The sequence below is a fragment of the Eulemur rufifrons genome, chromosome 17 (assembly GCF_041146395.1).
Source record: "Eulemur rufifrons isolate Redbay chromosome 17, OSU_ERuf_1, whole genome shotgun sequence".
NCBI lineage: Eukaryota > Metazoa > Chordata > Mammalia > Primates > Lemuridae > Eulemur > Eulemur rufifrons.
Genome location: NC_090999.1, coordinates 64,815,867 through 64,840,638, shown reverse-complemented (window position 1 = coordinate 64,840,638; position 24,772 = coordinate 64,815,867). Strand labels below are relative to the sequence as shown.

General features: G+C 37.8%; 1 protein-coding gene across 6 annotated transcripts in view; it reads left to right on the top strand.

Annotated features, from left to right (window-relative positions):
• Positions 1–24,772, top strand: part of MCTP1 (multiple C2 and transmembrane domain containing 1) — a 494,950-nt gene that overhangs the window by 459,670 nt on the left and 10,508 nt on the right. The gene's annotated exons all lie outside the window — the stretch shown is intronic.

Genomic DNA, 24,772 nt, shown 5'->3' with positions numbered 1-24,772 from the left:
CACTGCCTTTTACATGTTCCATTATTCTCACTTTATCCTTTATAATTGTTCCGATAATCGAGTGACTAAAGCCTAATGCTTTCCCAATGAATGATGACATCTGGCCTTTCTCCAAATGCTTATTTCTTACTTTTGTTTCCATTGCAATCACCTTTCTCTTCTCTGAAGACTCACCTAGACTTTTGCTTTGGAGGCATGGTCATAAGGTAAACAGATTCGCAAAATCAAAAAAGTTAAGACAAAAGTGATGCTGTGTGTAAGGGACTGTGTAAACAGTGAGACTAGCCTCTGAGATGCTGTGCCAATAAACTGCTTACACCATGTGGGTTTATTCACATGCGCAGAAGAAACTGGTTCCTGAATTATTAATTGTTTAATTATAAATTATCCTTATGGGAACCCTTGGGAGCTGTTTGTAAGTATGTAAGGATGGAATGTCATAAGTCAGGTCATCTGTAACCCAGAGACTGCATGTTTTTTCCTTATACTTCTTTTCAGTTAAAAATGTAATGTTAAATTCTTGGCAAAGAGATATTTTGTCAAATTCCTGGCAAAACCAAGAGGCTTTAGAAGTCCTTTATGCTTTCTTCTTTTGAACTGGTTTTAACAGGCGGTGCTTGGGTTCATTAGCTCATGTCTCCTTACCACTGCCTTGGGGGGCAAGCTGGAGGGGACCCCGTGGAGGGCTCATAGGTTTGATCCAAGACTATTAAGCAGACACAGTTCCTGGTTCAACTTGGATTTGACCAAAACAAATGGCAGCCATGGCACTCCATTTACTTAGTATCACCACACCCAAGATGGAAAAACCAGTAGAAATACTTAAAACTGGTAATAAGATGTACCTTCTCTTTTATTTTCTGCTGTTGTGCTATAGTAGAAGTGTTATCGTTTATTTTCTTCCTATAGTTTTCTACGTTCCAGGAGTTTTATCCTCATATTTTATTGCCTTAATGATACTCAAGATTTCACCTGAAAGTTCACAGCGTATATAATGTCATTTAAACATTCTAGAAACAAATAAGGACTAACATTTATGGAATATTGGTGTGGGCCAAGCCCTGGGGTAAGCATTTTAATTGGATCATTACATTTGATCCTCATGACAACCCTAAGAAATAGGTATCACTGTTAACCCCAGTCTTGCATATGAGGAAACTGAAGTTTAGAGAGGTTCAGGAACTCGTGCAGAGTCACAGCCAGTAAATCACGGAGCTGAATTCCAATTCAAGTCATGCAAGTATTTGCCCTTCTGTATCCCAAAATTTTCTTCTTGGCTGTTTTGCAGAAATTCCCCATTCAAAAGGTACTAGTGACTTTTGCTAGAGGAGGTTCCTAACTTGGTGGCATGGGCTACTGCTATTCAACTATTATTAAAGCATCTGAAAGGAAGCCAAACACAAGCTAAATTTTAAAATCATGCACTTGGCAGCATTGGCAGAGCCTCCCAAAGTAACTGTCAGGTCTGAGTTCTTGAGCTTATGTGATGCCCCTTGTGTCATCCAAGACTGATTTTGTATTGGACTCCACCTTGAATTTAACACCACGATTATTGGTACAAGAAGGAAGTCAATTTATTTACTAAAAGCAGATATAAATGTTTGAATGTTAGAAACCAGAGTCTCTTAATGTTTTCTCTCATCCTTTAGTCTAAGAAGGGAAGTACAGCTTGAAATGCATGAACTAGTGTTCCATTTTTATGCTTCTATTGTGAGCAATCATTTCCTTTTTTCAACTTGAGATTTTAATTTACAAGGGTCACTATGTGTGAATGTTTCCAGAAGCCAAGTATTTTTGGTGACATATCTGTAAAATTATAAGTTTGGACAACAAAATTGTAAACAAGACTAATTAAATTTACCTCTCAGGGTTTTCTCACGTTACACATAGTCTGAGGATGCAGAGTGAACATTTCACACTTCAGGGAGAAAGGAGATGGGACCAAGATGGCCGAGCAGGTGCCCTCAGTCATCAAGACTCTTGACAGCTTCCCCACTGCCTTGCTCTAACCCCACTTCTCCTTGAGGTGGATTATTGGCCTCGATCCAGCACTTTGATTTCTCATCCCTGCACAGTAACATGTGTGTTTCTGTATCCTGTGTCCTCGCCTTCTCCAGGAAGTCATCTTTGATTAATCCCACCTTCCCATTCATTACTCCTTGGTTCAAGGTCCTCCCATAATTAATGGACTGAGGATTCTCAAATATATGAAGGTATTTTCCTAAAGGGTCTGTTCAGCTCCTCTAGGGCAAAAAAGTCCAGTATTTCTTCAAAAGTCTGGCCTACTATGCTCTGCACACAGTGGGTACTCAGAAAATACAGACTGGCTAGATAAACAGAGAGGGGCCTTTCTCACAATGAAGCCCTATGTACTTTGCATAAAAATTGCTAAGGTATCAGGAATAATGTCTCCATTCATGTTAAAATTATGAAATCCAACTGACAGAGTTTCTACCACTTACAACCATACCAAATTTACTCCCAAGGGGTAGCTTGTTCACTGGGAAAACCTGACTCAGCAGGTTTAAATTATTCCTTTTGAGGCACTTAACTTCTAAATTTCCTCATTCAGTGGCTTAAACTCGACTTTAATACTGCATGCACTAAAAAAATTTGCATTTAATTGCAGCAGTAGTATGTTTTCCTGTTGCCATCTGAAACATATTCATTATCAGTGTCAGGCTTACATTGAGAGAGTTTGGTTATTTATATCTAAAAAATCAAATTCAACAAAGATAACTGAAGGCATGTAAGTAGATTTTTCTACTTTTTTATTGTAAGAATATGCAGCCTGTAGAGACACAAATTCAAAACCTTGGCAAATCATATTTTCAATGACTGTTTGTCTAGAGATAAATGGATGTGTAGAGAAAGTTATTTTAAGAATGATAAGTCAACATGAATTTTATTTTTGAAATGTACATATACATATATTTTCAATATGTGTATGATTCAAGAAAATATTGTGTCTGGCAAGTAATTACTGTAGCACTTGAGATGAGGAAGAGATTTGAGCCTTAAAAAAAAAATTATTTAAAACTATCTTAAGCCTTATTCCAAATTAAAGAACATTAAGATCTCGTTGTATGCTTCTAACTACAGGGTTAAAATACCAACGGGCTGGGTGTGCCTTGGATTATCCATTTTATTAAGATCAACACGTCTTCCTATTAGAATGCCATGCCATTGAGGGCTCATGTGGGGAAGTTCAATACCTCTTGTTATTCCAGGATATATTTAAATTAAGAACAAAGTGCTCCCCTAGATCCACTAGTTGTTGTCACAGTAGTTTTAATCAGAACCTGCTGCTGCAGGTGATGTCATGTGAATCGATGTTGATTTCATGAATCCTATGCCACGTTGATCAAACCACATTCTTGTCTAATGTGTTTGTGAAACAGTAAAAGTTTTTCTCTCAAAGGTGGAAGGTTGCCTACTTAGGATTGATGTTATTTTGAAGATGGATAGTGACCTCTGAAAGGTATTCATAAATCACAACCAACGAGCAAATACAAAGTGAAATGAATAAATGAGACAGATCCTTGCCAAATTTTAACCCCTATTTTCACTTTAAATATCCAAGTAACCAAAGAACTGTTCTCTTGGCGCAAATTACTGGGAAACATCATGCCAATTTTCCTCCTCACTGAATATGCAGATACACTGACGCGAAGCTACTGCTGCTGTTGAAAAGATCACATGTGTTTTAACTAGCAAAAGAGGACAGGGTGATCAGAAGCCACACCTGGGAGACATCTGCAGCCTAACAGCAGAATAATGAAGTGCTCTTGAGGATTTGGTGGACACAACCCTCAAGTACTTACGGAGCTTTTGTGTCCTTTACCGAGCTGAGTGCGGTGGAGAGGGGAGATTTAAAAACACACAAGAATAATCACTGTCCTCAAGGTGTTTCCCACATCATCAGAGACCCCATCTACTAGTCCACAGACATAAGGGACACTAGTAAGAGGGCAGGCAGCAGAAACAATCAGGGGTACCTCTTGGGCTACAGACAATCATCAATCTCAGAATTGAGAGCAGGGAGCAAAGAATCAACTGTAGCAGCCAAGGAGGGCTTCCTGTAAGCAATGGGCTTTGAGTTAACTTTTAAGGAATGGGTGTGAATTCCACAGGTGGAGAAAGAGGTAGGAAGGACTCTGCTTCAGGTAGGGCGTTCAGCATGGGGACAGGCTGGGAGGTGTGATCAGAGCCCACAGGCCACACTTGACTCTCTTGCTAGAATTCAGCTCGTTAAGCAACTTCAGAATTGGGCCCTTTGCCTTGGGCTCAGGTCCTTCTACTGGATGTATTGCAAACAAACTTACTTCCTATTTCTTAAGCAGAGGAATGATATAAATGGCAATGCTCAAGAGGTGCTGGAGAATCCAATCAGGAGCTGGTAGGCACCACAATGCCAGGATAAGGTGAGGGTGGTCTGATTCAGATAGTGCAGTAGGAATTGAGAAGAAATACAAAGGTTATTCTGTTAAATTTCTAGGGGCTAAAACATCATAAATTATCTAGAAAATGGGAATTATCCCTAAAGCTTCTTCATGTTATTCATGAATTCAATTAGCAGAATATGTTTTAAGTGGAATGTACCTGCAGTTTGCCCCAAGTGCCACTAGGTGGTGAACGTGCATTATTCGTGGCGTGAAACTAGCTGTTTCTCTTCTGGTGTACGGAGTTTAGCTAGGAATTCAAGTTCTAATTAAATCAAATTAGATTTTCTATTACTAAAATATAACTTTATGACTCATGTAACTAGTTATTAATGCAGAAAACTGAAATATTACTCTGTAGCTATTTCAAACATAAAAACCTGTGTACAAAATGGGAACTAAGTAAAATTTCTACAGGGACTCCCCATTTTATTTTAATTTTTTATAGTCAAGAAACATCCCTATGTAGTACTCAAATAGTGACATGTATCTTTGGTAGTAAGTGACATAAAACTATTTGGGTGCATAGATTGGGAAATTGTACTACATTCTAATATCTGAGCTCACTGCTCGGGGTTAGAGCCTGTTTCTTCTACTTAGCTGTTTGCCCCAACCTGTTCAATACCACCCTTTACCTGGCAGTGCTTCTGCTACCACCAGGAAGCCCCGTGAAGTATGTTACTCGCACTTTCTCCCTCGAAATAATTTACCTAACTCGAAGCATCATGAAGGCGGGGTGGATGCCTGTAGGGCTTAGCCTCTATCCTAGTGCCTGGCATAGTAATAAATACAGAGTAAACCCTCAATGAGTTAGTGAAATATTTCTGCTAGTTAAAAAGAATAATGCAGTGTCCTTTCCATGTTATCTCAGTCAGGTACAAATGCATAGTATATTTTTGCCAATCAGGCAATCGGAACTTACCTCTATTACCTCTGAGAGTGACTCAAAAGAAGTTCACACAGATTTCCATGTATTCTTTGTTTCTTACAGTCTGTCATTGAAAATACGCATGCATGCAAGGATGTGTGTGGTGTGCATGTGTGTAAGGGGCCTAGCACTTTGGTATCAATCATTCCAGATTAATTCAACAACATTATGATTTTGGTGATGCTAGGTTTTCAAGGCTAATGTGTGTTTATGTTGCTTATATTTATCTATATAAACATGGGAATGCATATCACAAGGAGATCAAATATTTGAATTTGGGACTGTGCGGCCATAGCAATATTACACGCATTAATGGTAGTTGTGGTGGCCATTTATTGACTACTTCTTGTATCTAACTTAATCTTTCCAATAACTAAGTACTACTAATCATATTTTATAGAAAAAGAAGCTGAAATTCAGACAGAATAAGTAAGGTATATTAAAGATGGGAGGTTAGCAAGGTCCAAACCCAGCAGTAGCAAGTTGAAACCAAAGTGGAAACCCGGGGCTGTTTGGCTGTCGAGCCCGTTCTTCCCTGGAACGCCACACTGCCTGTCTCTACTGCTGTGATGACTTTTCCTGCTTGATAATCTTCCCAAAGCAATAACATAGAAACATCCATTCAAGCATACTCATGGGGTAGATATCTTAGACATAACGTACAAATAATATCAAAAATCTTTCAGTGTAGCAATTTGGGTGGAAATTGCCACTTAAGAAAAATTCTACTGAGTATAGTACTTTTGAAATTATTCATGACCTTCTTATACTGTGTAGTACTCAACTGGCTTGGCCATTTCTATAGCCAGGGTAAAACTGTTCTTTTGTCTAATATGATATACGCAATCCTGTAGACCAAAATGAATATCACTTAATTCAAAACATAATGTAGACAAATATGGTTAAAAGTGTAAAAATTGGCACTTTGGAGCCCCCACAGCAACTAGTCTGGGTCTCTATTCTTGAAAACACATGGAAGAGAGAAGACACGTCTGTGACGCAGCCTGGCAAGGAAATGGATAACTCCATGTCCTCCTGGTGGGAGTAGAAACTGTACAATCTCTTTTGGAAGGCGATTTGGCAGTAGGTACCAAAATTACAAAAACACAAATCCTTTGGCCAAACAATTCTACTTGTAGAAGTTTATCCTAGAGATACACTCACACATGTATGAATTATCACATACACAAGGTATTCTGTGCTTCTACTTCTTTGTAATAGCAAAAAGTTGGTAAAATTGGTAAAGAATCTAAATATCTATTAAGGAAAAACTGAGTAAATAAATTATGGTACATCATAGTCCATCCCACATGAAAGAAAAAGAAATGAGAAAAATTAAAAATTATAACCCAAAATGAAAAATATTAAAGAAAAATGAAATTAAAAAACAAAATAGATTATAGTACATCAATATTATGGACCACTATGCAGCAGTAAGAATGAGGAAGCTTTTTTAACATCGATATGGAATAATCTCCAAGATACGTATTTAAGTAGGAAAAAGGGGCATGGCAATATTTATAATCTACTACTTGTGCCTTAAGAAAAGGAAAAAAGGAAATAACACACACACATGCACATCTGTATTTGCTTGACTGTGCATGGGATAATCTCTGGAAAAATATATTAAAAAATTGGTGAGATTGGTTATGTTTAAGGAGGGGAACAAATTGGCTGGGAGTTGGAGAATAAAAGGGAGGCTTTTTCTTTCCAATTTGAACATGTGTTATCTATTTTTTAAAACCTTATTTTTTTAATTTTGAAAACTTTTAAAAAAACATCTGTATCCTTTAATCTTGCATTTCAAGTTTTAGAACTTTGGCTTGAGGATATTACCAAAAATGTACCCAAAACTTATGTACAGAGATGTTCTTTGCATTATTATTTATAATGATCAAAGTAAGAGGGAAATATCCAGTATTTAAGGCTGGCCACAGTGGCTCATGCCTGTAATCTTAGCACTTTGGGAGGCCGAGGTGGGAGGATCACTTGAGGCCAGGAGTTCGAGACCAGTCTGGGCAACATAGTGAGACCTCATCTCTAAAAAGAAAAGAAAAGAAAAAAAATTCATCATTTGGAAATTAAAAGCAAGAAATATGTGCATATATGTGTACACTACACATCTCCTTTATGAAATGCAATGGATTTATATGTTCAATATTAGGAATTTCAGATCAAGCCTGAATTATTCATTGAATCCACAGCATCTGATACAGTGCTTAGCACATAGTAATCACATGCTGAATAATTACAGAAAGATTAAAAAAATAGAAAAGAAACTAAAAGGATATACCCTAAAAGGTTAACATGGTTTACCAGAAATTTTTGCTTTCTTCTATGCTTTTCTTTTATATTCCAAGTTTTCTACAATAAGGGTACTATTTTATGATTGGAAAAAAGTACAGTAAGTGTTACAAAGACTGCATCCTCAAAAAAATCATATTTTTCATGCCATGACTGTCTATAGAGGAAGGAACATCTATTTTAATGAGTACCAGTGAGTGTTTGCATTTGATCAACGGCACTCTCAGAAATTCTGGAAAGAATGGTGGTGGTATGTAAGTGGCAGCCGGTACGTTTAGTGAGTACTGGAGGTCCGTGAGGGGATAATTTGAATGTTAATTACAATATCACTCTATACCTATCAGGGATCACAGAATTAGGATTGGAATTATTTGATTGAACAGAGTTATATAAACGTTGATCTTTTCTGTAACATTAGACCTGATTATTTGTTGTTTCCGAGTTTTTGACTACAGACAGATAGATCTGAGTTCTAGTCCTCACTCAGCCACTTAGACACTCTATGACCTTTCTAAGATGACATTTCTCCATCTGCAAAATGAGGTTAATAGTATGGTCTTTGCAGGGTTGCGTGTAGAGTACATTTCTAATGCTGGTGAAGGGCTGGCCTAGCACAGTGCCTGGCCGACAGAAGGCTCTCACGACGCCTCCGTCACCTTTCTGCTTCTCTTGTATGCATCACTGAGTCCTGGGTGTGATTGAAGAGCTGAAAGTTGGCTTAAAAATGGGTAAAAGGCTTATTTTCTAATCAAAACATTTGATTTCATTCTACTAATGTTCCTTCATGGTCTGGATCATCCCATTTCATTGATATGGGAAAGGAGTATTGCCTGGGGATCTGTGACCGTCCTAAGACCCAGTGATTAGTGCCTACACTGTACAGTATAAAATATACCCAGGCGCCCCTCTTTGCGACCTCCAGAATTTTGTTCTAAGGAAAGAAGATGGAAATCCTCTATTGATTGTATTGCTGTGCTTAAGGACACTAGAGAACTTATTACATTAGTATGGGTTTTGGATGTTTGCCTAAAGCCACAAACTTTTTGATGTCTACCTGAGAAATTCCTCATCACTCTCCTAATTCCTGCAAATAAGATAAAGCAGGACTTTTAATGGAAAATTCTTTGCTCCTCCTTGCTCTCTGACTTCAGTATTTTGACATACTAATTTCACAAAATCATTTTCGAAAAGTGTGTTCCAAATAATTTTTACCACTCTTAACACAATTAGCTTACTTAAATAATAAAGTTGATGAGAATGATAAAATGTATCATATTTGGGAAAAAATTATTCTAAGTAATTTTCTCTATAAGTAATTCAACTTTAAACATCATAAAATGTTAATATATAAAAGCAGTTTTGTAGACCATACCCAAATGATTTGACTAATTTTTTTAAGTGTCTTAGTCTATTTGGGCTGTTATAATAGAATATGGCAGACTTGGGGGCATATATTAATATTACAAACAACAGAAATTTATTTCCCACAGTTCTGGAGGCTGGGAAGTCCAAGATCAAGGCTCTGGCAGGTTTGGTGTCTTGTGAGAGCTTTTCCTAGTTCATAGATGGCTGCCTGTCAGCTGTATCCTCACAGTGCAGAATGGGGCAGAAGAGCTCTCTGGAGTCTATTTTATAAGGGCACTAATCCCATTCATGAGGGCACCACCCTGGTGACCTAATAGCCTCCAAATATCATCACATTGGAGATTAGATTTCAGTGTATGAATGGGGGGGAGGAAGGACATAAACATTTGGTCTATAGCACCATACCTCGATGATTTGACTAATTTTTTAAGCAACTAAAAAGCCAATTAAATTTCTTAAATATGGTAATAAGAAGAAATACACAAAGCTTTAGATAGATGAGCATTTTTTCCTGGCAGAATAAAATCATAGCAATTTGCAATATTAAAGAATATTACCTGTCAATGAATACTTTCTGGAATGTATTAATAATAATACTGCATTTTAATATTTCTTAAACCGTGTCTCTTAAGTGTAGTCACTGAGAACTAACTTCTCCCCAGTACTGATGAAAATCATAGGACATTTGCCACCAGGTGGCTCTTCCACAAAATGACCTTAACAGGAGCAATACTAGCTGGCATGGCTGATTTTACATTTTTAATTGAGTATTGCCCATGATTTCTGGTAAGTTACTAAAATTTACTAAAGAAAAGTACTTAAATGATTCTCAGAAATAGAAAAACAAGAATGCAAAAATTGGAAGGAGAATTTTGATATTTGGATTAATAAGGTGAATAATAAAATTTTTTATTGTTAATTTATACTGTTGTCTTTGTTTCCCCCAGCTATCTATCTGTCTGGAGAATACTTCTATTTGTATTTCTGCATAGCAGCAGTTTGGCTCAGATAAATCATCTAATTCATAATACTGGTAGATGTGCCAAAAAGTCACACAAACCAGAAGGTTCAAAATAATTTCTATCAACTCTGCACAGTGTGTTTGAGGAAGAGCAGATTGTTGTAACTTTCATGCTTACAATCAGGGAGCATTCATAAACAGAGGCATTTAAACATTTGTGTATATCTGACATCATAGAAACATCAAAAATCAGGTAGGAAAAGTCAATATTTATTGTAATCTATCTTCCAGCACTCAAAGATAATTATAGTAATAAAAATAATAATAAAATGGCAATAACATTTTTGGGAGCTCACTATATACCAGACAGTGGGGCAAAACACCTTACAAGTTCAGGATTAATTTACCATGTTAGACTCAGGACAATCCTAAATTCCTCTAAGCATGTAGTGATTTATTAAGCTCTACAAGAAACCATACCAAAAATATTTTTCTTTGTCCTCCTGGAATGCATACTCAAAAGAACTGCAAGTAAGATCACCCTGTCTTGCATTGGTACTATTAATATTTCCCAATTCCTTCCTAGTGGAAGTTTTCTTCTTACATTTTTAACACAGGTATTTGATTTTATATCTATCAAGTTCTCCTGCAATTTGTGTGTGTGTGTGTGTGTGTGTGTGTGTGTGTGTGTTTCTTTGGCTGGAGTTTGCTAACATTGACTATGACCCAGAACTCAGCGTACTTATGATTTTATTATAGAGGTTCTCAAATGGTGACAGGTACATCTATTTGGAATTCCCTTCTGAAATATCTGGGAGTGGAGGGTGAGCAGGGAAGAATGGGTGTCACAGAATGAGCGGGGTGCAAGTTACGGATAGCTGTGGGGGGTAGGGGGGCTTTCATGAGTTGCCCAGTGAGCTCCTCCTCTCACCAGGCTGGGCCTTAAAACTTGTCTCTGCATCACCACCTTCTTTGTCACCAACTCTTTCTAGCTTCCATTGAAAACAATTCCTCCTCCTTATTTGATGCTGGAATCTCCAGCACAAACAAGACTGGCATAAAAGGTCCACCCAGAACATATACTTGAGGGACATTTATCTGAAGAGCCAGGGCAAGAATAATGCACTTGACTAAACCTAGAGCAGCTTGTGGTGGGACAACAGTAACCTGTTTTCCCCTTTAAAATAACCAGTTGGGCGAGAAAAGTTCCAGAAGTCCACAAAGATCCTTCAAGGCACCGGTGGACACATTCCCAGGTAGACAATATAAATCTGATGTGGCTGTTCACTTGCTTTAGAGGCTGATTTTCTACCATCGCGCCAGCATAATGAAGCAAACTTAAATTACCTGTGGCTTGGTCAAGTTCTAGATTGTTTGTCCAGTTACTTAGCCAAGAGCTGTCTTTGGTCTCTTTAGAAATCACAAGGCGGGAAATAAAAAATGAGAATTTGTGAGAAAGAAAAGAAACAGAGCCAGATTTTCTTGTTCTTACATCATGACTGCTGGGTTTTGGTTCCATCGCAGGCTACATCGCCTCAGTTCTGCTGGGGCAGGCCCAGGGCGGTGGGGAGTCTTTATCCAAAAGAAGGATCTTTTCTCTCCATATAGGCTATTGAACACAACAGTGGTTTAGACATTTTAACGGTAAGGTATGTGACATCGTTTGAAACTTTGTAAAAGGGGGTTAAATAAAAGACTGAATAGGCAAGATGGGTAAAATAAGGCAGTGAGAGACTCAAATGCAAAATCAGTATAAAGCAGGGCAGTGCAGTACTGGTACACATCAGCCTGCAGGGCCTGTGACCAGCCCTGGGAAGGGAAAGACAGTGTCACACCTGCTGCTGCCTCCAGACTCCTCCACCAGCCTGCTCCTGCTCACTCTTGGCCAATGATTTTGCCTCCTGCATCACTTAGAAAAACGGAAGCAATTGAGAACTCTCACATCTTTACATCTTTCTTTACTTTTTTGTAGAGACAGGGTCTCATTATGTTGCCGAGGCTGGTCTCCAACTCCTGGCTTCAAGCGATCCTCCTGCCTCGGCCTCCCCAAGTACTGGGGTTACAGGCATGAGCCACCATGCCCAGCCCATCTTCACATCTTTCTATTGCCAAAACTAAGACCTACTTCATCTGCACCATTCTCTTCCCTTCCTCTGGTTCCTGGAGAAGAGGGATCCCTGCTGCTCCCCTCTGCTTGGGCTCTATCCCTTCCTAAACATGTTCCTGCAGTTAGTCCCCATTTTCTGTGACATCCTTTGTCCTCTATGTGAGATCATTCCAAGAGCAAGTAAATATGCTCAGTATAGCCCTTTGCAAACTTTCTCCTGCATACAAATCACCTGGAGATCTCGTTAAGATGCAGATCACAATTGGAGTTGTAAGGCTCTAGTATTTATCTTAAAAAAAAAAAAAAAATCCCTTCTCTTGACCCCCACACATACTCTCTTGTACCCTCCCCATTTTTTAGCAACCTGTCACAGCCAAACTTGTTGAGAGGTGTCTACAGTGAGTGTGCCCACTTTTCACTCACATTCTCTGCCCAGACTATCCTTGAGGCTTCCATCCCCACCACTGAACTGAAATTGCTCTTGTCAATACCATAATAAACTCCAATAAACTCCATTTTCCAAGTTCATTGGTACTTTTCTGCTGTCCTTCTTGACCTCTCAGCAGTTTCAGAGAGGTCATCCCTCTCTCCTCCTTGAAACTTTCTTTTGACTTCCATGATGCCTATTCCAAATTTTTCTCCTACCTCAGTTTTCTTTCGTCTCCTTTGTTGGCTCCTCGCCATTTGCTCAATAGCTAAGTTTTGGGGGTGCCTCAGGGCTCTGTTCAGGCCCCCTCTTGTCCATATTCCTTCCCTGGGTGACGATGTTAAGGGCCATCTAAATGCCTAGGACTTTCAAGCCTGTATCTCCTGCCCTGACTCATACATCCATTTAACTGCTGGTATCGCCCCCTGGATATCCAACAGTCACGTCGCTCTTGTTCGTGGCCCAAACACAATTCTTCATTTGCCTTTTCCTCAGCTCACTCCTCCTCCACTCTTCCCTAGCTCAAGAAAATCAGCCTCATTTACCCAGCTACTTATGCCAAAAATATAGGCAATTCCTTGGTTTCTCTTTTTCTCATCTTCCAGATCCAATCTAGTAGTAATATGTCTATGGCAACTTTACCTTCAAAACATCCTGAATATGTCCACCCTGGTCTAAGCTACCTTCCTTTCATGGACTACTACAATGGCCTCCTAACCATCTTGTTTTTCCTTTACAATACATTTTGCCTAAGTGGTTTGTTAAAAGTGTAAATTAGATAGTGTTCTTCCTCTGGTTGAAACACTCCAGTGGCTTCCCATCACACTTAGATTAAAATCCCCACTCCCGATTCTGGCTTACACGTCCCCCTCTGTGGCTCTGCCTGCTTCTCGGTGCCACTCTCCCCTTCACCTGCTGCCATGCTCAGGCATCCTTAGTTCCCTGTGCCTTGGCACATTCCGCGTGACCCACACTGCTTCCTCTGATCTCCCAGTTAATTCCTTCGCCTCATTCTCATCTTGTGCTGGTTATTGCTTGTTTACTTCTGGGTTGATCCCCATCCTGCAAACCACATTCGTCTAGGGGATTTGGCCATTGGGAGATACTAGACGAAGACTGGGAGAAGGGAAGAAGGAAAAACAGGACAATTCTCCCTCTTCTCTTTCTCTGTCCACCTCCCTGGTTCCAGCAGTGACTAGAGGGTTCGGTCTCCTCTGCGGTTCAGCTCCCGGCCAGACAGACCCCTCCCTGATTCCAAATATCGGTACTGGCATGCGCCTCCTCCATAGCACTGGCTCCTGCCACACTCTTGGTCCATGTGGTCTAGCATCTGGGCCAGTAATATCACCTCCCCTGGTAGTGGCTTCCTGTATTGCTAATGTCTGCAACACTCAATTTGATTCTCAATTTTTCCATCATCTGTGTGGCTACTTCCCTGTGTTAAATTCCCTTTGTTTGAAACACCTAGAGTCATTTCTGTTTTCCTGACCAAAACAGTTCTCAACTTCTGTTAAGCTCATCCTCAGAGCAGCCCTCGCTGACCACTGAGTCTCTCTCCAGCACATACACCCATTTCAAGTCTCTTCGTTGTACTCTCACTTTCCCGCTATTTTTCTTGTTTATTTATGTATTTGTTTGGTGCTATCTTGCTTAGTATCCTCAGCCTAGATTAGTGTCTGATATGTGGTGTTCAGTAAATATTTATTGAATAGATGAATAAAAGAAATGGACTGAGATTTGGGTAAACAAAATACTGTGCAAATGAAAAGGTGATATGAAGGAAGGGGATGATGCAGCAGGCTTCTAAATATAAACTCTGGGGTGGGGGTGGAAAATAAGAGAAAGAGAGAAATTAGGCAGAAAAAGGAAGATTATTACCCTTTGGGAAGAAAGACAATGAGTTGGGAAGAAGGAAACTAGCATTTACATAATATCTGCTAGTGTGCAGTTGCTTTGCACACATGATTTCATTCTGTTCCCACATCAACACTATCAGGTAGATATTATCTCTGTCTTACTGATGAAGAAACTGAGTGTCTGAGAGGTTAAGTTATAGAAGATCACAGGCTTGTAAAATGCACTATAGGATTCAAGCCCACAACACCACTCTGCCGGATTAGGACAAGCCCAGGATGCAGGACCACAGCCCGGATCAATGCCCATTCTACTTTTACTTAAATGCAGAACTTTTAAATGCAAACCCATCAACTACCATTTCTAAACCACTTATTTTATCCTATAGCCATCCCCAGTGTAAGAATTCAAGACACTTTTTAAAACCAATTCCCATCTTCTTGCCCTTTCCGACCCCTTTGACTCCCCCAAATAAATTGAAAGATCATGATCCACACAACTAAGTAAACAAGTGTTGCCATAAGCTAAATAAAGTGGGCCTTTGGAGTTTTCTTCCAGGTTGACCTCAGAATGAGCCTGTTTGGGTGATTTACTCTGCAGTAAGGAAGGGGTTTAGGGAATAGATCTCCCCCATATATCAGCAGCTTCCCAGAGAGCACTAAGTTGTTATTCAGGTATGTGCTACATATGGCATCAATAGAGAAAGATGGCCTAGTTCCCCTCAAATTTGCCAGGCCCTTTATTTGTACCGGCATCACTCGTGTTTTGTTGAATTGCATTGAAGAACCCTATTATCTTAAGGAGGACAATTGAATTCTCAGTCCTGTTCTTGATTTCCCACTTTATGCCAAGGTCTGAAAATGGTGGGTGATATTATTATGTAGTTTATAGGGAAATTGAAGGAGAAAAGCCCCAAATGGTGGAGCAAATCATTTTTTTCTAATGCTAATTTCTCTTGTTCCGTGGATTCAGTCAGGCCATTAACAGGACTTTGACATTGCTTTTTCCTGATTTGTTCTTAAGACTTTCCCTACCCCCAAACATCATGCTCTCAGATACTGAAAACTCACAGCAAACAAACAAATCATGGAAATTAAATAGCAATAAAACTGTTGTTGGCTTCATGTAAAAAATATTATCCAGTATTTAAATGGCGATTATTTCCAGAAACTTGGCAATTGTAACCATACAAATGATGAAATTGATTCCAGTCACAGTCTATCTTTGTTTGGAAAGGAAATACCAGTAGTGTTTGAAAAATGGATTATTAAAGACTTTGGTTTGCTGAAGGTGGCTCATATGTTCTATTTGCTAACACAGCATCTTGTTGGGGGGGAAAAAAAAGTGCAGCTTTTCCCTACCCCAGATTATTTTCACTACAGATCTTTAGAGCAGGAAATAAAAAACAGCTAATGGTCATGGGGCATGTGGAATTAGTTTAAGCAGAGCTGAACCCAGGTCCTGCTGACCGCCTCCTCTTTCCTGTGCTGTTTTGTCTATGCCGGCCTTAGAATATGTCAACAAATCTCTTTTAAGCTCAGATGGGGAAAAGGGATGGTGATTCTCGCTCTTTCTGTAAGGGTGTAATTTACAACAGATGTGCTTTTTTAGAAAGGTACAAGTTTGTCTTGTAAAATATTTGTAAAGCAAAATAGCCTCTGGATTTCACAAAGTACTCCTTGTTTGGTTTTGGAGATGTCACAAAGAGCATTGTTTTTATAATACTAATATAATTCTTTTCTCATACAATTTGATTATAACTCAAGGTTAGTTTTTGGGAAGAGCCAAGCTTAAATATCTAGAACAATGTAGTGAAAAAATACCATATGTGACTTGACAACATTTTGACAGTGACTGAAAGAAGCCCTATTTTAATCATGAAACATGGGTTATAGTCCCGGGAACTTTCTTTCTTTCTTTCTCTCTCTGTCTCTTTTTCTTTCTTTTTGTAGAGACAGGGTCTTGCTATGTTGCTCAAGCTGGTCTGAAACTTGGGCTCAAGCAATCCTCTTGCCTCAGCCTTCCAAAGTGCTGGGATTATAGGCATGAGCCACCCCACCTCTGCCTCACGAACTCTTTTTAACTAGTGATGAGATCTTAGCTTCTCCAAGCCTCATTTTCTTTAGCTGTAAAATGGGGGAATCATCTGTCTCTGCCTTCTCAAGTGGGAAGATAAATTAAAAATGTGTTATAAACCATAAAGTCCTATAAAAGATAAATGATTATTTTCATAATGAACCCATTCAAAAAAAAATCTTTGAGGGCCCCATACCTTGTGTATATTTTTTTTATAACTTATACAAAAGACATAATCATAATAAAAGGAATCTTTATTTGATTAAAAACTGTACTAGCAATTAGACTGGCAATAGAATGTATATTGTTCAAATAATTCTGGCCCTGATTCAGCCACGAGGCTTGTTGAAGAACAAATCACTAATTTTAAAGGGAACTGTTACTCACATAAGCACTGACAGATAAAATCACGTGATAAAAGGTGTGCATCTTGCATGAGTATGACCAGTGGCCTGTAGGGGACATACAACTTCCAGTGCGTGGAGAATACCGTAAACAGATGAACTTTCTGCTCAGATGCCATTTTTCAAATCTCACGTCTCAGATGAGAACAAATACAGCTGGGGGCATCAGAGGAAAGTGAGCGTAGGTTGAGGTAGAAGTTGAAGGTGGAACTTTAGGCAACTGATCTTCAGTTTCCCATTCCAAGTAGGGAATGAGAACAATATCCATCACCCTTGAGGGACTGTTGTAGGATCATATAAGATGACACACATGACAAAGAAGTTTATATAAACATAAAATAATATTTCTGATGTATAAATAAGGGGGGAAATTTAACATTTAAAAGTTTTAAAGTATTTCCTTCTTCAGTCTCTTCAAATTGTTAATAATATTAATGACTAATATTTACTGAGTATTTCCTATGTTCCAGACATTTGTGATAAATGCTTTAAACTAACTTAATTTTTTTAAAACTAACTTAATTTTATAATCATCACAAAGGTAGGTTCCATTATTATTACCATTTTACAGATGAATAAGTTAAATAAATTGCTCAAAATCACATAGCTAAGGAAATGAGGGAGGTAGCATTTGAATCACACTTAGCAACAAAGCCAATTTCAGAAATCTAGTCATCTTGTAAATAAGGTCACCTAGAATTACAGAGCACCCACAGCTTTCTCTAAACTCTGTTGCCTTCTTCTGCCTTTGAACTCCAACCACATTTAAGCACACATTTGAAAATAAACAATTTCAAAAAATATTTTAAAAACAAATGCATACAACTTTTTCATTGGAAGTTGGGATAAAGAACACCTAGCCCACCATTTGCTATTAGGATTCAGAAGCAAGCTTGGTGTTTTTGTTAGGCATTCTCACTCAAGCTTTAACTACTGACTGAACCCATGGAAAGGGTAGGAGAAATTCCATCCACCAGCGATGTTCTCAAATGAGCTTTCAAACGACTCTGAGGGGAAGGTGTAATTCTACAGTCCTCCTTGTCTTTTATCTTTGTCTTATCTGTAAAATAAGATCTAACCAGAAGAGATTTTAGGATGTACCTTATTTAACCATTTGTTTTTCTCAAATGAGGTCTAAAGACAGGCATTTGACCTGTAATCCTGAGTGTGCTTTTACATTTTCAAAACCGTTCCACAATCTTTTCATTTTGACTTTAAAGAGAACCCCATGAGGCATACAAATTCTTATCTCAACACTCCTACAGTCCTGGGTGAAAGTAGCCTGTCTTATTTCCTCTCTGATTACGTTGGAGCCCAGCCTCGCAGCTTCTGCTGTGGCTTCTACCAGTGTTAGCCAGGATGTAGGCCTCTTTGGCCCTTTCACTTGGAGTCCATCTAAAAGCAGAACTTCTCCAGGGACAAAAGCTTGAGATGGATAATGTACAAGGCCCTTCTCTCCTGCCTGCTGACAAGGTGCTTAAGTCAAAAGTTTTGATATTGATATTAATATATACCAAAATCCATGGATGCTCAAGTCCCTGACATAACTGCCCATTGGTTGAATCAATGGATGTGGAACCTACTATATTGTGGACTGACTGTATCTGTAGGACAGTCAGGGGTTTTCTTAAGTCATTAGGACTAGAGGCTGAGCAACGAGAAATCTGGCTCCAGGGAACTCTTCATCCTGATAACAAGTCCATCTTCATCCCCGGGTACTTTCTATCAGATTTATATTTAATGGAAAAAAATTATGTATAGCCTTTTACAAATATTAATGCTACTAATAATTTTTGTTGAATTAGAAGTTAACACAGAAGTTTTGCTTCTGTCTTGGCTTTGTGTCATCTGTGTTTCTGATCTGAGACATCTTCCTTCCCTTCTCCAGAGTCACCACAACCTCTCTAGGTCTCCTTCCATCCACTGGACTGTGTCTTCTCTAAGCTTTCCTCTTCCCCTTCTCCTTTCTCTCTCCCGTCAGTCTCTTCCACTATCCTTTTTTGCCTTCTCCTTTGTTCTCCTTTCCTCTTTCTTTCTCTTTCCTCTCTTTCTTTTTCTTTTCTCCCTGGCTTTTATCATAACTCCTGGAGTGCCAGCTGCTATTTAGAAATGCCCATTGTTTATGCTGTTGAGCCCAGGGGACGTTTCTCTCAATTCTTTTTACTTTACAATCACCTTTAAAGTTACACACAAATGTATAACATTAAGCCAACAGGGCAAAGCACAACTAAATGCTATTAAAAATTGCATTGCAGAAAATGAGCACTGAAAAGCATAAGGCTACCTTGCAATGGAGGAAGCAAAAAGTTTAGACCAGGTAAATGTTCATTCTGCAAAAAAAAAAAAAAGAAAAAACAACAAGAAGAACAAAAAAAAAACCTGTGCCAGATCAGCAGGAAAGAGAGAAAAAAAGATCTTCTCAATGTAACATTATAAAGACTCCATCATTTTTTTAAAAATGGAATCTGACAAGTTAATAAGTATCTGGGGCAAAACTAAACATGCATAAAAGGTTTCATATAGTTGAGAATTCCCTCTAAAATTTCAAATTTTTTCTTAATTTAAGCTAAGATAGATAAAAATTTGAATTATTTTGATTAAAAAATCATATCCATTAATTTTATTTAATGATAGCCAGCTTATTTGTCCCAAGCACTGTACGAGGAGCTTTCCATGTATTATTGTAGTTTTCCATATAACCCTGAAGTGTAGATGTTTTCGAGAACTGTTTTATTTTTTCAGAGAAAAATATACTATCTCGTTAAATGGTGTCCATCTTCTTAACCTTAAATATCTTTCAGAATCCTTCAGTGTCTCAATAGAGGGTTCCTATTTTTTAAGGCTAAAATTGGGAAAAGAGCCAAGGCAGCAAGTAAACTGGATAAGATTTGATATAGTAGGAACTGAGTAAGACGCTGATAAGATTCAGTAGTCAAGAGACTCTGTGAGTTGCCAAGCTGCTGAGAATTTCAGTATTCTAGAGTTTGGGCTGAATCATTGTTTTTTATATCTGAAAAAGAAGGAATACTTGCACAGAGAAAACATTTGATCACTTCTTTTTGTGCCTTTATCCACGCTGTACTTCCAATCTAATGTATTTTCCATAGAAGTATAGATCTGAGAGGAAGTCTGTTTTGCCCGCATTTTACTGAATGAACTAGAGAAAGTAGTGCACCAAAACCATCTTTAGCATTGAAAATACACAAGAAAACATAAACATATTCCAAACATAATTGTAGACTTCATGCTAAGTTGAGTCTATCTATACTTGTCTACAGAAGAGCTGCAGTCAATGGTAAACTATAATAATTATATCTCATAGCAAATATCAACCTTATCACTCAATTTTTGCCAGAGGTTACATAAGCAAGACTTAAAGGCCAGGCGCAGTGGCTCATGCACACCTGTACCCCTAGCACGGTGGGAGGATTGCTTGAGCTCAGGAGTTCGAGACCCGACTCTACTGAAAATAGAAAAATTAGCTGGGTGTCATGGTGCCTGTCTGTAGTCCCAGCTACTCAGGAGGTTGAGGCAGGAGGATCACTTGAGCCCAGGAGTTTGAGGTTGCAGTGAGCTAAGATGACACCACTGCACTCTACCTGGGGTGACAGTGAGACTCTTTCTTTAATAAAGAAAATTAAAAAAAAAAAAGGAAAGACTTTAAAAAAGAAATAATATTATGATCAAGATTAGCGCTTCAGGGTAGAAGGTATCTCAAATCTGAATACTTCCTCCATGGGCCACATACCCCTACGTGTTTGTTGGCACAGCTCCATTTTATGTTTGTTATCCTGGCATAAGATTTAATAGCTCCCCCTTTTCACTATTAAGATATTCTGACCCTAGAAAGTGAAATAACATTAATTTTATAATATTTGTAGCAAACATATTCCACATACCTGTTAACTTTGATTAACACAGCACAGGTGTTCAACAGATTCATTTTCTATGATGTTAACAGGGTTCACAATGACCACTAAATGCATTAGTGCACTAATACATTTACGTCTGAGTCAGGATACAGCCCAGCACAAGCGACCTGGCTCAGAATTCACATCACTGTGGCTTCTTGTCCCCATTCAAAACAGCATCAAGGAAGAGGGGTATCTGTCATTTAACCCTGAAAGTCAATAAACAGGATTCTCCAAATAAGTTAGGTACACCTACTGATTATTTTTAGATCCTTACATTTTTCCTAAATACCTCAAAGCTAAGGAGTAGCTACTTCTCTGGAAGAATCTAGCTAACTTTCTATTGTGATAGGCGATAGTAAAATAGGCATATATTAAAGAATCACTGTAATTCAAGTTTTACAGTTAGTGATGTTTTGTGGACTATTTAAAAATCTAATAAGAGAGCTTTTAAAAATTTGTATAGAATCATTAGAAATAGTTGTGCAATATAAATCTCACATTCTTAGATTTATAGTTATAGCCGCTTTTTATGGGTAATTTTTTTTATATCTTCAAAAGAAACTCTAATAATGCGTTTAAAAAAAAAAGTGTCACTACCAAGCCTCTGGATGATTAACTACCTTATGATATTTCTTTCAACCAAGCTGGTTTATAAAGGAAAGCAAAAATGACAATAAAAGAAATGTACCAATTTATTCTCTACTAATAAAGTATTGAACATTAGTGAAAAAAAGTATGAAATATTGGAATGCAACACAGAGCAATTCCATTACCCATTGCAGTTTTGGGTCATATACTGTATATAAAGAATAATTACTTCATTGGTTGGAGACCACAGAGGAGGAATATAGATTTTGATGACAGAGATTTTAAAATAAAAATTTTATCCCAAAGCATTTGCTTTTAAAACTTTGCCAATTACATATAGACCATCTTATTTTGTCTTTCGGTTGCCCAGGGTAAAGAAGTGGCTGGCGGTGGGCTGTGCAGGAGAAACAAAGAAAATTAAGAGTGAGCATATTTTTAAAAAATCTTAGCTAATCATCATACATCAGCACTTAGATTTTAAAGTATCTACTAAAAATTATCTTTGCAGATGCCTTAAATGACACATCCTATTAATGAAGGTCCCACACCACATTACTGACATTAATTCTTGTGGTTTCTAACACATCTTTCTCCTTTCTGCTTTTGAATCATACTTCTGATTTTCATTTTCTTGCTGAAGATTATAGCTGCATGATGAGCCCCGAGGCTAGATCATGTTGTCTACAACACAAGTGGGCGCCCACCCTTCTTGATTACCTCACAGAGATTCTGGGTAGGAACTGAAACCTTCCTGGATAGAAGAGGAAGGTCACACAGTATATCAAGGAGAGTTCAGACTCTGGAGTTGGCCAGGTATAGTCCCAATCCAAGCTCTGTCACTTTTCTCTGAGCCTCAGTTTCCTCTTCTGCAGGGTGGAGAAAAATAATGACATTGTAGCACAGTTGTGAGGATTGAATGAATTATGTGAAAAGCACTTTATGGTGCTTGATGAATGTCTACGTATATTCCACTTCTTTCCAAAAATAAGATAACTTATAAAAGTACAAAAAATAGATTAAGAAAAGAATAAACCACAGTAAAATCATGCACATTAAGTAGCAAGTCATTTATTTCCTCTACTCATATTCCTTTAATACTGGAGAAAAATCAGGGAAATATTCTGATTACGAAAGTAAAAACATTAATTGCAAAGAATCTGAATATTACAGCAAGGCATGAAGAAGGTAAATTTCCATGATGATATTTTGGCACATTTCCTTCATCTTTTTTCCCCAACATAGCCATTTGAAAAATAAGTTAGGATTATTTACTTCTAACATATTTTTTAAATTTTCTATTTCATAAGCATTTTTGTTAAATATTTCCTCTAAATATTTTCTAATCTCATGTCCATCAATTGTATGTACTATAGTTAATCCCATCCAACATGTTAATAATTTTTCTTATTATAAACAAAACTGTAATAAAAAATTTTCAGATGCTTATTGAATATATTAGAAATACCATCCCATCATGTCCATACTTGAATATTTTTTCTACTTAGCCTTTTAAATTTATGACTTTTGACCTAAGTTTTTAATTTTATGTAACCATTACTAGTAATTATTTTTCTTTTATTGCTTGTAGGTTTGGAAAGTTCTTTCCTGTTCCAAAGTCAATAAATAAATTACCTATGTTGTCTTATCTTTTTATAATTCATTTTTAGCATTTAGCTTCTTAAAATTAATCTATAATGTATTTAGAGCTATCTATTTGAGGTAAATATTGAGGTAATTTGGGTTATCTGAAGTAGATTTAAGAGTTTATTTAAGGTAGGACTGAATTTTCCCCAAATAGTAGTTAAACCAATTGTCCAGTAACATAATATTTCCTTCTTTATTTCCTTTGTATATAACTTATCATATACCAATCTCTCTTTCAATGTCCATATCTGACTTTAATTACTTAAATATTTAGTACACTAAATGCCTTCTCATTATTTCTTTTGCAGAAATTTCTTGGCTGTAGTTTCCTATTTGTTCTTCCAAACAAATTTTAGAAACACTATCAAATTCTCCCCATTTCTTCCACTCCAAACATTAGGATTTACTTGAAACTGCATTAAACCTATACATTCAACTGGGGGGAAAAGCCACATTTTTTCATATATATCTTGCACATTTCTTAAGGTTATACCTAAGAATCTTACATATTGTTTTTGTAAAATATTTTTCACCTAATTTTGAACTGGAAAAGTTCAAATGAAGCATACAACCAGCATGCTTCATTCAACTCCAGCTTGACTTACACTGTATGCAGAAAAATATTTATAAGAACACTTTGCCTCATAGACATAAATGGACTTAGCTGGTGCTTGAGAGATGAGAATTTAAGGACCATGCAGATTATTAGGGCAGACTGACTTTGTAGTCATAAAAAGAACTGGAAGAAGCCACTGGTAATTCCTTATACTCTACAGTATACAATTGCACTGGTGAAATTAACACATCTTGTTTTAATCCTAGAGAGGAAGAAATTGATACACCCATGTCTGTCAGAACAAGTTAAGGGTGACTTTTAAAAATACTAGGGAAACCCCTAAGAGTAGTTAATTTTTCCCTATACTGCTATTCAGCTATAAGCATCTCATCTACTTCATTGTTTGACAATCCATTTTGGCATAAGAAAGATGAATAATGTAGACAATTTCTTCCATGGGAATTAAATTTAAAATGAAGGCTCTAAGTAACTGGTATCTATACTAAAGATCAAGTTACAAAACTGGCCTTCATGTCCTTGGTCCCAGTATACCCTGTTATCCTTGGAGGATGTGTGCATACCTGTCATTCATTTGCCCTCAGTTTCTGAGGTGGAGGGATGCCAGTCCTGGCCAAGTGTTCACAGTATAAAGTGCTTTAGACTCTTCTGAAATGAAAGTCAGTATGTAAATGTGCAACATGACATTATTATTCTAGCTTCCTGGCTGCTTTCAGCAAGCACTGACTGCCACATGAGGTCTCAAGTGTTCTGGCATAGTGTGTAAGTGTTCAAAAGAAGTTAAAGTAATGAAATTGGATCTACATTTCTATAGATATTCAAGCTGGCATGGAGGAATGGAGTCATGGAATCAGAATTGGATGGTCTCCACCAAACAGCCTAGGCAAGTGCCTGTGATGCCAGGCTACTAAGCAGAATTTTCAAATGTGAAAGGCCATCACTTTTCCTTCCTCTGGGTCTAAAATTACACAATATGCACATTTCCTCTAGGTTTTTGCTACTCTCTGGGTGCTTTAAGATCAATCCCCACCCCATGCATTACCTGGAGCTCACCAGCCTTGCTTAAATTCAGCACAAATCTTAAAATGAAGAACTAAGTACAAATAGGGGGAAATAGGACTTACTATAGCATATGCTACTGTATAATATGTAGGACTATTATTTTTAGGAGGGTGGTGAAGGTT